The following is a 16,663-nucleotide window of genomic DNA, read 5'->3' as shown; positions in this document are numbered from 1 at the left end:
GCATGCACCACCATGCCTGTCCTGTTTGTTATTCATTAAAGTGTAACAAAGCTGCACAGGATGGTGCATGCCCGTAGTTCCGGTTACTCAGGAGGCTGAGGTGGGAGGACTGCTTGAGCCCAGGAGGTTGAGGCTGCAGTAAGCTATGATCATGTCACTGCACTCCAGCCTGGGTGACAGAGTGAGACCCCATCTCTAAAAATAATGATAAAGTGTAGCAAGACCTTACATCTTCTAGATTTTTATAATTTTTTCTGCCTTTTACAGTTGTTCTTATTCAGATTTAATTGAACAGAAAGTTTTTTTTAATTATATCTTTCCAAAGCATTGCACTTAATTTTCTTAGGAACAACTCTTTACACTTACGTTTAATCAGTTTATGTACTCTTAAATTGTACAACTATAACAAGTACAATAGGCTCAAAGGGTTTGGTAACAAACACAATTTTTTCTCTTAAGCATATGACTCAACATACTCAACATGTGTTATGTTGAGCAGAAGCACCCAGGCAAACCGGAGCACTTGGCTGCAAATGATCCACACGCCCTTGGAGTTGGTCGCTAGGGTTGTGGAGGAAACGGAGAGCCTTGGAGAATCTGGTGAAATGTTTAAGTAGGGCCTGCTAAGAGTTTCCATCATCAACCTTTTGGCTGGTTGTGTCAAACTCTGTGCCTGGCACTTAGTAAATGCTTAGTAATTGTTAATCATTATTAACACTAGACCAGTGATTCCTAACATTGATGTCATCTGTCCTTTCCTGTGCCCCCACACCTTGGGGACATTTGGCAACGCCTGGAGACATTTTTGGTTGTCACAACTGGAGAGGTGGAAGTAGTATCTAGTGGGTAGAGGCCTATCCTAAACATCTAACAGTACTCAGGACAGTCCCCTCATCAGAATGTCCCTAGTGCCCAGGTGGAAAACCCTGCACTAATCTAAGTGCTTCTGAACATGAACCTTATATGTGCCTATTCATAATTGCATCTCTTGCACCTAATGCATCTCATGGTTCATAATAAAACCTCAACGTCTGTGTTGATGCATGCATGCACACTGACTAAATGAGTGGAAGGCCTCTAAGACAAGTCTGGCACATCTGCAGAGTGAGGCCCAGAACTTCAAAGGGGTGCAAACGAACACTTCTCAGAAAATTGATCCAGACCACTCTGTGCCTGAGCCTGGCTCCCATGTGTTACAGCTGGTCAGCTGCAATTGGCTGGATCCTGATCTGTTTATACTGTTCTTGCCTGCTGTATTTACCCACTCAGAATTTTTTAATTCTTTTGATAACTGATCTCTGGCTTGATCCCTGAACTTTGCTCCCACCCTGCAATTCCCCTGGGCCCACGGCTCTGCACAGCCTGGCCCTCCACCCATCCACTAGTCTTCAGCTCCTCACTCTCCTGCCTGGCACCCAAGTGCTTGCTTCAACTTCACCCCTGGCACAGAGATGATTAGACACCTCTAAATGGGGGTTAGAGCTGGTTAGAGAGAGACCCCAAGTGAAGAGAACAAAAGAAGCCTAGCCCAGGGAAGCAGAAGAAGCAGAACTGGCTTCTCACCCTTGTTCTACTGTTTATCAGCAGTATCTTAGGTAAAATCCCATATTTGCCTTTTCTTCACTCTCTGTTTTCTCATCCATAGAATGAAAACAATAATGCTTTTCAACCTATTCCACAAACTGGTTTGTAATAAAATTGTAATATAAGGGTGATTTTCAGGAAGGTTTACAAATAAATAAACATCTTTGGTGATGAAGAAAAATGTTGAAGAAAGCAACTTTATATATCTTTAACACTATTGTACTCTAACAGCCATATCTGACATTTGCGTAATGCTTAAAGTTCATAAAAGGCTTTATCTTTTGATCTTCACAACCTTACAAGACAGGTAGAGAAATGCTATTCCTACATCCCAGATGGGAAAACTGCAACCTGCAAAGGTTAGTGTTTTGCATGGTTTAAATAGCTAGTACATTTTAGAGAGACAAGGACCACGACCCAACCCTGTGCTCTTTTCACTATGATATCCTGCTACTAAGTGGGTCCCTTGAAGACACATAAAAATGATTTAAATAATAATAATACGGAATAATCACATTATAAGGAAGTCTGGCATGAAGGGGAGCTGCAGAGCATATGCGTTAAGGATATTTTAATAGTCACGTTCCAGAAGGTAAAATTGGGAAATAGTAAAACTAGACAATATTTTGTCTTTTCCTTTTTAAAACATTTCACTTGGAGAGAATTTGCATGTGGCCCTGAAATTTCTCTTCTCATTCAAGTTTTGGTTCTTCCTTCTGTGGCATGAATCTACAGAACAGCAAATGCCATAACTTTTAATTCACACATGACTGTTGCCTGTGCCACTCTGGGATTCAGCCAGGCTTAGAGATACTTACAGATGGACAGAAGGGGAGGAGACACCAAGACTTGGAAGTGTCTCTGTCCCCAGAGGTAAAACTCAAGGGAGAGAGAAGGAACCACGCAGCTGCAGCTACAATTAATTCTGCTTTGGTGCATGGTACAGGGCAAGTGCAGAAGGTCTGAGTAAGCAGTTGAGGAGAGCAAAGAGTTCCAGGAAGTGTATGTAGCACAGGAATGGGGCATTCGAGGTGGACCACCCTTAGGAGTCCAGGTCGCCAAGCCAGAAGTCTGTTAAGAGTGGAGATAGTGGCCTGGCGTGGTGGCTCACACCTGTAATCCTAGCACTTTGGGAGGCTGACGTGGGAGAATCACTTGAGGTCAGGAGTTCAAGACCAGCCTGGCCAACATGGTGAAACGCTGTCTGTACTAGAAATACAAAAATTAGCCGGGTGTGGTGGTGTGCACCTGTAATCCCAGTTACTTGGGAGGCTGAGTCAGGAGAATTGCTTGAGCCCAGGAGGTGGAGTGAGCTGAGATCACACCACTGCACTCCAGCCTGAGTGACAGAGCAAGACTCCGTCTCAAAAAAAAAAAAAAAGAGTGGAGATAGTGGAACAGGAAAAGTTCCCTTGAAGTTCCCTTATCTCCCTCGCAGGGCGTGTGATGGGGGTGTGGCTCACTTCTTCAGGGCCCCACTGCTCAAACCTCTAGGGGAGCATACAGACAGGGCGTCTATGGGGCTCCGACTCCACTGCAGTGTCTAGGGGGTATGTTTACTGCTCCTGAAGCCCCAGTGGGCATGTGTTACAGGGTGCACTTTTAGTTTTGCTTTGCTCTTTAATTCTGCTGTCTATAGGTGGCTTGTATTAACCAGCTCAGTTAGACCCTCCATCTTGTCACAAGGACAGAGGGCTTTCTGTATCCCGGGTTGTTGCCTTGGTGTACCGAAGAATCAGATCACACCTGGGCTTGGAGAATGAGTGCAAGGTTTTATTGAGTGGAAGTAGCTCTCAGCAGATGGGGGAGCCAGAAGGGAGGTGGTTTTCCCCTGGAATCCAGCTGCTCAGCAGCCCAGGCTCTCCTCTGACTGTCCCGGCCAAACTCCGTGTCGTTCTGCCGGTTGATGGCCTGCAGGCCTCTGTCGGTGTGCTCTTCCGCTAGCGTGCTCCCTTTGATGTCCCGCCGTCCTCTTGCCCTCCAGCCTTTTGTGTTTTCTTCCGCTGATGTGTTCCTCTTGCCGTCCAGCAGCTTCTGTCTCTGCCTTGCTAGGGTCTCAGGTTTTTATTAGCCCATGGAGGGGGTGTGGTGAGCCAGGGCGGTCTTGGAAAATGCAACATTTGGGCCCAAAGGCAGAAGTGCCTGACCTCATCTATGTCCATGGGGGTAGAGCCCTACCCAGGGACCACGCAGTCCTCTACCCAGCACTTCCCTTCCCCTGTTCTGTATCATTTAAAGGGACCACGCTCTTCCCTTCCCAGCACTCCTGTATCAATAGTTGTGGGTCTGGTCCCTGGGAGCGAGACTGGCAAGACAAAGGCAGGCTCCTGTTCTAAGAGGATATGGGGATACCTTCCAGGTTAATAATGGGGATAGGCTCAAAGACCGAAGCCCAGATGCAAGAAATGGGACATGGGAAAGAAGACTGAGACTTCAAAAACAAAGTAGGCTTTGCTTAAGGATCTCTACGAGAGTTGGCTGTAGCTGAGCTGGAACCGAAAGACTGTTCTGTGGGAAAAGGAAAATAAAGAACCAGGTTCCAGATAGGACAAAAAAGGCAGTGGACTAACAATGGTCAGTGTGCTGCTCAGTGGACTGTGGGATCCTTGATTGTTTCTGTGGCCCCAGAGTGATCACAGTACCAGGCATGCTGTAATCCTTGGGCTCTGGAACATTCTCTTCCTGTATGCTGCTCCTGTAGTAACCTCATAGGTGGTATCACAGAGCTACTATTACAGAGGTAAAGGAAAATTTGGAAAACTCTCTGGGTTGAGATTCTAAATATTTATAGTATTCTCAGCAACTGATCTTTAGTCAACTTCTTTTGCTCCCTGGTACCACCTGGCACCTGTCACCCACCCACAGAGGTCTTTCCAGGCAGCCAGCCTTGATCTCCTATGCTGGTGAAGTCTCTTTGAACACAGCCCATCAGGGACATCAAAGTGGGAGGGAGGACGGGAGGAAAAGAATATGGGAGGGAAGGAATCAGCTCTAATAGAGGTCTCAATTGGAAGGACACAGATGTAGTTTAGATATTTGTCCCCACCCAAATCTCATGTTGAGTTGTAATCCCCAATGCTGGAAGTCCGGCCTGGTGAAAGGTGTTTGCATCATGGAGGTGGATCCCCCATGGCTTGGTGCTGTCTTCACGATAGTGAGTTCTTGGGAGATACAGTTATTTAAAAGTGTGTGGAACTTCCCCCGCAACACACTCTCTCTTTCTTGCCCCTGCTTGTGCCGTGCCAAGTGCCTGCTCCTGCTTCACCTTTTGCCATGAATAAAAGTTCCCTGAGGGCTCCCCAGAAGCAGATGCTGTTATGCTTCCTGTACAGCCTTCAGAACCATGAGCCAATTAAACCTCTTTTCTTATAAATCATCCAGTCTCAGATATTTCTTTATAGTAGTGCAAGAACGGCATAACACAGACACTGAAAATGAAGTGGCATAGAGAGAAAATACAGGAGGCTGTCCAAGGCATCTTGTGTTAGGACTGAGTCACTGTTGTGTATAAATCTTTTCAGCACCAGTCTACAAAGGAATGAGTAAGTAAATGAATGGCTGAATGAACAAATCAGTGAATGATCAAAGAATCAGTGGACTGAAAGATGAATCAACAATGAGGATGGTAAAATGACAATGTACCATCATCAGTTCACAGGTATAATGAGTGTGTGCATGTGTGTGTATGAAAGAGGAAGAGCCAAAGGACTGATGGGTGTAATAGGTATACAGAGTTTTACTCTGGCTCTTACAGAGGAATTGGTGACAAACTAAGGAGGAATCACAATCCCCAAAGTGCCTCAGAAGCCCTCATCCCTAGAATGGTAACAGACTTGTATAGCAGCTGCACCCTCACAGCTGACAGCTGTCATGTTTAACCCTCTCCTTCCCCCCTCCAACCACAGGGTATGGAGTAAGAAGGTCCCAAGTCAAAGGATGTTTCACTCAACCAGCCCTTTCTCTGAGAAGTCTCAATGTTTACTCTCTGACACTACGAAAGAGTCACTCACAGAGTATATAACTAATGCATTAATGCAGATGAAATCCTGTGCCTCTGAAAGACTAGGGACCCAGAATTGGCTAAAATAATACTTTATATGCACTGTACAGTGGAGTTGCAAAACTGTGGCTATACAGAATTGGGTGACCTCCAGCTTGATTTCATCTAGCCAATTGATATGGTTTGGCTCTGTGTCTCCACCCAGATCTCACCTTGAATTGTAATAATCCCCACGTGTCAAGGGTGGGACCAGGTGGAGGTAATTGGATCATGGGGGTGGTTTCCCCCATGCTGTTCTCATGATAATGAGTGACTCTTACAAGATTTGATGGTTTTATAAGCATCTGGCATTTCCCCTGCTTGCACTCATTCTCTCTCCTCTCGCCCTGTGAAGAGATGCCTTCCACCACGATTGTAAGTCTCCTGAGGGCTCCCCAGCCATGTAGAACTGGGTGTCAATTAAACCTCTTTTCTTTATAAATTACCCAGTCTTGGGTAGTTCTTCATAGCAGCATGAGAAGGGACTAATACACCAATCTATGGGAGGAAAATGTTTGCCAATGGCCTGTTGTGACTGACCTCTTCTGAGTGAATATCAAATTCTCAAGTGATGGAGGTAAGCAAATACCAGGATCACATAGGGAGATTTGTAGAATCTCACATGATCCAGGCATTCCAGTGCTAGAGTGGTTGGCGTAAAATTATAAACTAATCAGTAAAAATAATTGTTTTCTACAAAGGGCAAAACAGCAATTTTAGGAAATTGGTCACACAATCTGATAGAAAGGAAAAGAAAAAACATGCTAAAATCACACTGTTAGGGGGTATGGGCCATGAATCTGTCCCATTGGGTTTCTGCCATCCCCATTCTGAAAAGCCCTACAGCCTATTAAGCCTTGTCTCACAACCCTAAGCTTACAAAGTGTACTAGATGTGCATGGTTTATCATAGAGGTATCATCTCCTTAGCAGGAGAAAAGGAACCAACACTGAGTGCCAGCTCAGTGCCAGGTGCTTCAAAGATTCTGAGAAAGATGTTCATTGATCAGGAAGGATTGAGATGAGATTCTGTTTTGAAACATACAATCCCAATGATGAAGACCCTCAGGACTATTAGAACATCTTTTCACGCAGTAACAGCAAAGTGTCATGAACACGGCTACCAATTTTAGGGGAAAAGCTGCCTGTTACTATTGTCAAGATCCAATAAATAATTCAGCATGGAAATAGTGACATCATTTTCATTGGGCAAAGTCCAAAATAAAAACCTTGCAGGTAAATTCTTTGTAATACATCACACTCCGAAGATATATAAATAAATCGATTTGGCTTTCAGCTGTTAGAAAGTAGATTGCTGTTTTAAATGAACAAACAAATTATATATCTTTCCTACCAAGAGTAATACTTTCTATGTGGCCATGAAGAGACCTCCTAGAGAAGACATTGATGAGGCATAATCATCTTCTCACACTGTGCTTTGGTAGTTGCACAACTGGAAGGGAAGTCTGATGTGGAGGGAGTGCAACTTTATCAAACAAATGACCCAGTCATTTTGTTACCCTTCTGATACTAAAAGCACTTTATGAAACTGGGCCCCATGAAGTACTTAAATGACCTGTCTTCAGACTCTATCCCTCCATCCAAATGGCTTAAACTAAAATCATTACCATATAAACTATTTTGAAAATATTTATGTGTAATCCTGATAAAAAGTGTTTAGAGCAGCATGTTCTTAGCCACAGTATTTCCAAAAATATCTCTTGCAGATGCCAATAAATCAGTGCATAACCTGTATTATCTGTGCCTTCAACCATCTGCACTGTTCTTCATCTTTGAAGCCAGCTGTTGAAAGGCATTAATCACAAGGTTATGCCCCATCCAAACAGGATTGTTTGACAATGGCATACACAGTCATCCATGAGTTGGGCTGGTCTAATCACACTCAATACAACACACATTGCTGATAGAAGATAAGGGTCTTTGCAACTGTGTGTGGCCTGCACAGTTGCACAATGTCAGTGAGGCCAAAAGGTGCTACCACGAGAGTAGAGAGTTGTTTTCAAAATGAAAAAATGTAAACTACTGCCTTGTTTGCCCTAAGATAGCTGATATATGAAATCTACCAGTCTGCTAAGATTTTAAAACCTCCAAATAGCAAAACTTGCAGTATACATTCTATGAGTTTATCATAAATAAATAAAATCATACCTGATCCTTCATATTCTTATCTAACTCTTGTGTTAGTTGAAATAATCAAATTTTTAGGAGGTTTTTTTTTTTTAACCAAATAATTACTCGCACAAACCTGAAAATAAAAGGCCTCTTTACCAGAATGGTTTCTACAGAATGTTAAATGCAACACTTAGGTTAATCTGTATCTCAGTGTGTAACCACATCCTGCCCTCCAGACCTCAGACATGGAAAAGTGTGGAAGAACAGCAATGGGCCTGTCTGCCCCAGGATGGGCTTACATCTCACTCTCTAAGGAATTTCAGTTGTAACAAACTTTGGAAGAAACTTTTATTTCAAGAGATTGTGATTCAAGTTATGAGGCCTGACGTTTTCTTCTTCAATTGCCTGTCATATAATGACAAATGTTGGCAAATCCTTCCTCAGGCTCACTTACAATCTATGAAATTGAAAGACGGCTGTGATTTTGGTCAAGGCCAATGGAACCAGGCAACCCTGCACTAGTTATAAGAATAAAATGTCAGGCTGGGCGTGGTGGCTCACGCCTGTAATCCCGGCACTTTGGGAGGCCAAGGCGGGCAGATCACAAGGTCAAGAGATTGAGACCATCCTGGCCAACATGGTGAAACCCTGTCTCTGCTAAAAATACAAAAATTAGATGGGCATGGTGGCGCATGCCTGTAGTCCCAGCTACTTGGCAAGCTGAGTCAGGAGAATCGCTTGAACCTGGGAGGTGGAGGTTGCAATCAGCCGAGATCACACCATTGCACTCCAGCCTGGCAACAGACTGAGAGTCCATCTCAAAAAAAAAAAAAAAAAAAAGAATAAAATGTCAAATTAGCAATTCCACTTCAATAAATTTATCTTAAGAGAATAAAGATGGGAGCAAAGATTAGTAAACAGAAAAATTCACAGAAGTATTTATTTTGTGGGAAAAAAATTGAGAAAAATCTTAATATTCAATAACAGTGCATTAGACAGATGGTGGTACATCCCTTTTAAATGATAATACAGGTGAAAAAAAAATGTTTACATTGAAAGTTAAATAAGGGCCAGGCACAGTGGCTCATGTTTGCAATCCCAGTAGTTTGGAAGGCTGAGGTGGGAGGATCACTTGAAGCCAGGAGTTTGAGATTAGCCTGGGTAAAACAGCAAAACCACATCTCTACAAAAAATAAAAATAAAAAAATTAGTCAGGCATGATGGCATGTACCTGTAGTCCTAGCTACTCAGAAGGCTGAGGCAGGAGGATCACTTGAGTCCAGGAGTTCAAGGATACAGTGAGCTATGATGACTCCACTGCACTCCAGCCCGGGCAACAGAGGAAGACCCTATCTAAAAATAAATAAATAAATACATGTTAAGTAATGGAAAAAGTTATAAAATACAAAAAGCAGATGAGCTAATTTTAATGGGGAAAATGTATCTAGATATGCATAGTCCAAAAGAATATATCGTATAATTATGGCTTACTTTAATTTTTTTCCTTGTTTTTAATTTTTCTAGAATAAATATATAAAGACTTACTTGGATAACTTTATTTTTAAAAGCATATTTTATTTTTTAAAAATTAAAATGTCAGAGACCAAAAATACTACTTGCCCAATGTTTGCAGTGGATATTGGTAGTTCCTCCTTCTTACTTGAAAAGTCAGGACAAGCTAACTGATGAAATAGAAAAACCCTACATCTCAGTGACTAATCCCAATTAGAGGTTGGTTTTCACAAATGCAGGCATCTATTTTAGCTGTTCCTAGTCAGGCATTCTCTTGGGCAGCTCTTCTCTGAGCAGTGACCCAGGATCCAAGCCTCTTACAATCTAGTGGCTTCGCTGAATCTAGTGCATTAGGTCAGCAGGTGAGGGAAGAGGATTTAGAGGATTGCATTGGAGGTTTCCTCAGACAAGCCTGGAAATAACTCACAATACTTCTGCCTGATTCCATTGGCTGAAACTCAGTCCTATGACCGTATCTAACTGACAGGAAGACTATGTGTCTACGAGGAAAAAGGAAATAACATGGTAAACAACTAGCCAATTGTAGTCATACTAGTGTAACCACACTTCCACATGGTGACTCTACTTAGTTCAGGAGAGTAGGGGTAAGCATCCTTCTGAGATCGAGAAAATGAGGAAATGAAACTTAATCTAACTGAAACCAATGCAAATATACGGAATTTATCTAATCCCCACCTACTGGAGCAGTGAACAGGAGAGAATTAAATGGACATTGCAAAAGAAGGCATTCCCAACCATGCCCTATATTGCAGGACTCACTTTTCTCAACCTTTGACTCATGATGACCTTGCCAGAATGGAATGGCTTCATGCTATCCATGACTGCCCCCAACAGACTGGGTGAATGCACATGGCCGATAGCACCCAGGCTGAACTGGGGTGACTCAGATCTCATCTTCAGAAACATGATTATATCAACAGGTCAAAGCTGTGGGACAATCAAACATTCATGTAGTCAAATATATTAACCTGAAATCTAATAGTGTGAGGCACCCTGACTGAAGAAACAGTGCATTAACAGAAAGAGATGGTCTTCAGAGACTTTAGTAAAAAAAAAAAAAAAAAAAAAGCTAAGAGTAAGAATGTATCGGTCTATTCATCACCAGTCAGGGAGAGACATTAAATCATAATTTTAGCTAATATTCATTGAACTTGATGGCTCTCAGGCTTCTAAACATGTCACAGGCATTGTATCACTTAATTTCATGACAACTTAATGAAATAGGTTGTATGCAAATAGATGAGGTTCATCTTGACAGATGAGGAAACTGATGGTCAGGGAGTGTAACCGAACTGCTCAAGTTTTAGTTTGTAAGTGGCAGAGTCAGAAGAGAATGGACAGTGTCGGATACCAGAACCTAAGAGTATGTGGACTCATTGCAACATGTGCAACATGAAAATTGTGATCACCTGAGAAGTGGCTGGGTAGAGTGATTCATCAGGTTCTACCCCGGCCTGGGTAAAATATTTTCCCTATCTTAAACTTGACTGGTATCCTCTGGGGGAGCTTATAAAAAATACAGTTCCCAAGCTCCATCCCAGGCCCCAGTAAATGAAAATCTCTGAGTGAGGCCCAAGGGTCCCTCTTCTTAACAAGCCCCTGTGGTGATATTGATCTGCAGTGATGTTTGGGAATTAATACTCCAGACATTTCTCCCATTAGCTCTGGTAACACACACACTTGGAAGACTCTACTCAAAAAATTTAGTCGTGTTGACAATGGAATGGAGTCCCCTAGATGATGTACATAAAATTCCACTCAGAGGAAAATGTGCGCTCTTTTGTGAATGAATAGATTAGCTTTTAGTTTTGTATAGTAGTCTTTTGGAAACTTGATCAGCATAAGTAGATCCTCCCAAATGTGTTCCTTTCATTTTGTGGTTTGGGTAGGGTGACCAACCCTCCTTGTTTGCCCAGGGTTTTCCTAGTTTTTCCACTAGAAGTTCCACATTCTAAGAGATTCCTGTGATCATACTGAGATGGTTGGTAGGGTTATCAACTCATCCCAGCTTGTCTGAAACTGTTCTATGTTTTAAAACTGAAGTTCCCATATCCTGGCAATCCTCTGAGACCCAGGCAAACTGGGTCAGTTCATCATCCTAATTGGTCACCAGTCACTGCCTCCCTATGAGACTCTTATCTATGTAATCTGCTGGCCTCAGAAAAATTCTCTATTTTATCTTTTACTAAAATATATTGTCCCAAGACTCAGTGATATCCAGAGTTTTTGGGAAGTAAGAATTGTGTTTCTAATGAGGCCTTGTAAATATTAAAACATACAGCTTACAGGCCACTGTGGAAATTTATTTAGAGAAAAGAAAATGTGAGGATTTTCTCAAATATGGAATGCTCTGAAATTTCCTTTCATTCTTTCCTAAATAGGGCTGAAAAAGTAAACCAGAGGTGTGTTACTATGTAGTTCCGAATATTGATAGGAAGGGATCCAAAGGCCACACCTTTGCAAATGTGATCATAGAAATTCCAGGGTCCCTGGAGCCTGCAAAAAAGACTTTGGCATCACCAAGCAATCCCAGTCAAAGAAGGTCCCCATGCCTCCCTCTTTGGCCTGATACCTCCCTGACTTGCAGCTCAGTCTTTATTCCCCATCTCTCAGACTGATTACATTTCAAGTGAGTGACTCAAGTGAGTTTGCCTAATAGATTTCCATTTTGTTTCTGAGACCTTTTCTTCATGCAAGAATTGGTTAGTGTTGGGTCAGCCGTTTATATATTAACATGTCTGAATATTCATAAACAGGGGCTGCTTTAGTGTTCTCAAACTTTGCTTCATGAATAATTCATATGTTTGACAGCAACTATGTTATTTAATTTATTTAAAGACTACAATCAATATAGCATGCTGCTCCAAAACATAGCAACCAGTCCTTTAACTGTAGTGTGCTTTAAAATTTTTTTCCCAGTTATTTCACCATCACATTGAACCACAAATATATGGTAATTACTAATAATTCTACCTCCATTTTGCATGTCACCACAATCAACATATTGATTGCTTTTTGATTATAATAAATGGTTGGTTAAATTGAGGGTTTGCGATTAAGAATGTTAAACTCCGATATTTATTTAATTCAGCTGCACCAATTTAGGCTCTGCATGGTAATTTCATAAAAAGCTATTGAGAATCAGAGTAGTTATTTGAATCAAGGCCTATAAAGAGAGCCCAGTTTCCCCAGGAGAATCTGGCATTTAAGTAAATTACACCAACCAGGGGTTTGGTTTTGCATCTTGGAGCATACAAAAACTCCAGCATTATGCTCATTTTGAAATGTAAATAGAGTGGAGAAAAACTTAGGAAATTCTTCTGTTAACTTTCTATTTTAGGATTTAAAGAAATAAGTCTCAGAGAAAGACTAAATAAAGCCTATTTACATGGAACTTTGCCCTACATATAAGCAAGGGTCTAAACTGGCTGGGTAAAGACACAAATGGGAATTATGGGGGTGAAGGAGGCAGAAGAGTCACTTTGGTAAATAATTTGAGAGATTATCTAGATTTTGGCTTACAGCCGGGAAACCCATTTCCAAGGAATGAGAAATCTACCTTATTTAAAGTCCCTCGGGAGGAGACAATCTTGTTTTTTGTGTAAACCAAGTTTTGTGATAAACAAAGATTAGACCAAACTAGAATGATCGCTGTTAGGAAACCCTCACCAACATCACCCAGGCAGCTCTTTCATCTCATTTCCTCTTATTCTCTCTGAATGGCCATCTCTCAACACCTTTCTCCTTTATTCATTTAAGAAATAGAGTGTACATTCCACTCCATTAACCAGGGACATGACGAAGTTATACAGAAGCACCTTTTGTATTTTCTTGACTAAGTCATAAATGTTTCATGTGGTAACGTTTCTGAAATCATGATGCATGATAAACATACTGTTTCCCTTCTCACCCCCTGAAAGTTGTTCTGAGTTGGGTGACCTCACAATTCACATCATCTTAGAATGGTGAAACTATGATACTGTCATTACTCAAGGGCTCGTTACACTAGAATTCTTTTAGACATATAATCTACCTGAGCTTGGACTTCTTACAGAAACCCAAGGCCCTCCTACTCATGAAGGCATTGTGGGGATACTTATTCCAGAAACCCTGCTATGAGTGCATCCTGGTATACTTCCTGTCAACATTGAACACCAGTCAAGATGAAACTGCTTTACCATCTCTTCTCTCCCAGACTCTCTTCTCTACTATGTTGTCCTTCCTTTCTCCTGCCGCAACCCACTGCCTTTCCTTTTTCTCCCAAATCTGCCCGTGGTGCTCCCAGGAAACCCTGTTTCCCAGATACAAACTCTGCTGAATTTTCAACATCACAAAATGTTTCCTGCGTCTCCTCACCTAAAGAGAAACCCGGACATTCTGAAGGAAATTGCTTGTCCTGCAGCCCTCTGACCACTTGGTTCTTGCTCTCCCATACTCCATGTGTCCTCCTCAGGTAAGAGATTAGCTTGACAGCATCTTCCCTCAACAATTCTTCCCCGCTTGACTACATCCTTTTTTTCCTTTAAGACCCATACCATAATCTGGCTTTGCTGCCCTTCTTTCCTCCTTCCTCTCACTTGTGGACCTCCTCATTATGGCTCATCATTCCCCGTAAACCCTGACTCCTTGTCCACCATCTCCGTCATTTCCCAGATCTATTATCATTGATAGTTTCTTCGGTGTCTGTATGAAAGACCCATCCAGCACTTCCGCACCTTATTTCTTTACCTATTCAACTCCAAATGCCATCACATTCACCTACTCCAGTTGCCATACCTGAGACCTCACCACCACCTGAAATGATTCCACCTCTAAAATCTTCAAACATTCTGCTAACGATCAAAATCTCCTATCCTTATATTTCCCTTACTCTAAAATTTCCATTGTCTGTTCTTGACTTTCTTTTTTCTTCATCCTCTCTGTTTCCTTTTCTATCGAATCTAGACCTCATAGCCCATTACTTCTACCACTTTCTCTCCAGTTTCCTTCACTGCCTTCCCCTATGGTCCTTGCATCACACCTGCCCAGCAACACTCCAAGCTTGGAGAACCGATCCACCTGCCTTCTGTGCCCCATACATAGTCTAATGGGAAAAAAAAAAAAAAAACCTATGCAAACACATGTAGTCAGGCCACTCTGAACTCATGGACTCCAACCAGGTCCTCGGTGGCTGCCTGACAATCCTTCTGTTGTCTGGGTAGCTCACTTCTCACTCTCTACAGAAATTATTTTAAACTTCTCTCCTTTTTTTTTACCTATATCTCACCACTGCTCACTGTCCTCTCACTTGAGACTTAACCTCAAGGAAAATAGAAGCCATCATATGGAAACTCGCTCAACTTTCTGGAACCCAATGCACAAGTTTACTTGTGTCTGTAGCTCTTCTTCCTTCTTTTCCGCATTGCCAAGATGAGAAAGGAGTCCTGCCTCTTAGTCTATTCTTTCTATCTCATAGTGATCTCATCTGGTTCCACCATCTCTCAACATTGCTCTTCACTCTTGCCCTTATACTACCTCCTTCCTGGAGACATTTAAAAAGGCCCTAGCATCTCCCATCTTATGAAAAGAAATGTATAGAATTCATTAAAGAAAAACTCTCAAATCCAAATCCACCCTATCTTATTTTCTCCCTTTCTTAGACAAGACCCTGCAAAGGCATGTCTGCCCTCAGTATCTCCACTTCCTCCTCTACACTGTATTCCTTGCCTACTTCAATCTGTGTTTCTAACTCCACTGAAGACACTGTCACTGAGACCTCCAGCCCATACTGTTAAATCTTTTGAGTCCTTATTTGACCACTGTGACTATATGAACCATATCAGCCTCTTTGAAGTTCTTTTTTTTTTTTTTTTTTTTGAGATGGAGTCTCACTCTGTCACCCAGGCTGGAGTGCAGGGGGCCAATCTCGGCTCACTGCAACCTCCGCCTCCTGGGTTCAAGTGATTCTCCTGCCTCAGCCTCCTGAGTAGCTGGGACTATAGGCACACACCACCACGCCCGGCTAGTTTTTTTTTTTTTTTTTTTTTGGTATTTTTAGTAGAGACGGGGTTTCATCATGTTGATCTGGCTGGTCTCGAACTCCTGACCTTGGGTGATCCGCCCGTCTCAGCCTCCCAAAGTGCTAGGATTACAGGCATGAGCCACCGCGCCCGGCCTGAAGCTCCCTTTCCAGGACTTCTGTGAGGTCATGTTCTCTTGCGTTCCATCCTACTTCTTTGGCTGCTTCATCTCCATCTTTTTCTAGGAACCTCTTCTGCTGCCTATCTTGGGAATGTAGGTGATCCTCAGGGTTCTGTCTGGCCTTCTCTTCTCTACTGAATGATCTCTACCATGTCTATGCCTTCAATTATCAGCCACATTGTGTCAGTTCTGGCTTCCCAAGAAGCATCCATCAAGACGCACAAGAGATTTATTGGGGAAAGCACCCACGAAGGATAAAGGTGAGGGAGCAGGAGTAGGTTGGGAAAACATTCAGATCATGATATTATTCTGACACAGGTGAAAGAAGAGGGGGAACAAAGGAGGTCTGGGTAAAAAGCGTCTCAGATTTCCAGGTAGTTCTAAGAAAGTTCCAGTCAGGCCCGTCTGGAATCCTGGAGCCCAAGTTGCCTGTTAAGTCATCCTGCGCCAGCCAGGAAGTGTTGTCTTGGTGTTAACGTGGTGCTGGATCCAAAGGGAGACTGGCTGTGTTTCTCAAGGCAGTTTCTCCTGAAGGTGTGAGCAGTACACTTTCATGGCTACCACACATATCAAAAAATTTTAACCTTGACAGGGCAACAGAATCCCAGTGGAGCTCTTTAAAAACCTATATTTCTAGATCCTGCCACCTGAAAACTTTGAGATTCAGTTGGTTTGGGATGAAATCAGACCTCTTCATTTGCAAAAGGAAAAAAAAAGCCCCAGAGGCAATTCTGATTCCTGACCAAGTGTGGTAACAATGATCTTCATGCTGATAACTGAAATTGTTCTATTCAGTCTAGGTCTCCATCCTGAGGTCCAGACCCATATAACCAACTGCCCACTGGCATTTCCATTTGAATGTCCCAGAATTAAAGTCAATGCAGTCTGTTCCAAGCTTGTGTCTCCTCCTGCACTCTCTGTTTCAGTGAACGTCAATTTCACCTTTCTGTGTAGAAACCAAAAACCACGGTGTTGTAACTGACTCTTTTTCTCCCCGCTTATTCCTCATGGCCAGTTCATCACCAAGTCCTGTTGGTTAATTCTGCCTTCTTGATATTTTCTGAATCTCTCCCCTTAACCCAGTGCCACTATGTTAGTTCAAGTTATTCTTGCCTCCATTTTTTCTCCTTTAGTTCGTTCTTCACCCCATAGCCAGACTTCCAAACCACAAGTCTAATAATATCCCTACATTACC

The sequence above is a fragment of the Gorilla gorilla genome, chromosome 19 (genome assembly GCF_029281585.2).
Source record: "Gorilla gorilla gorilla isolate KB3781 chromosome 19, NHGRI_mGorGor1-v2.1_pri, whole genome shotgun sequence".
NCBI classification, from domain to species: domain Eukaryota; kingdom Metazoa; phylum Chordata; class Mammalia; order Primates; family Hominidae; genus Gorilla; species Gorilla gorilla.
Note: the sequence above shows the minus strand (reverse complement) of the source record.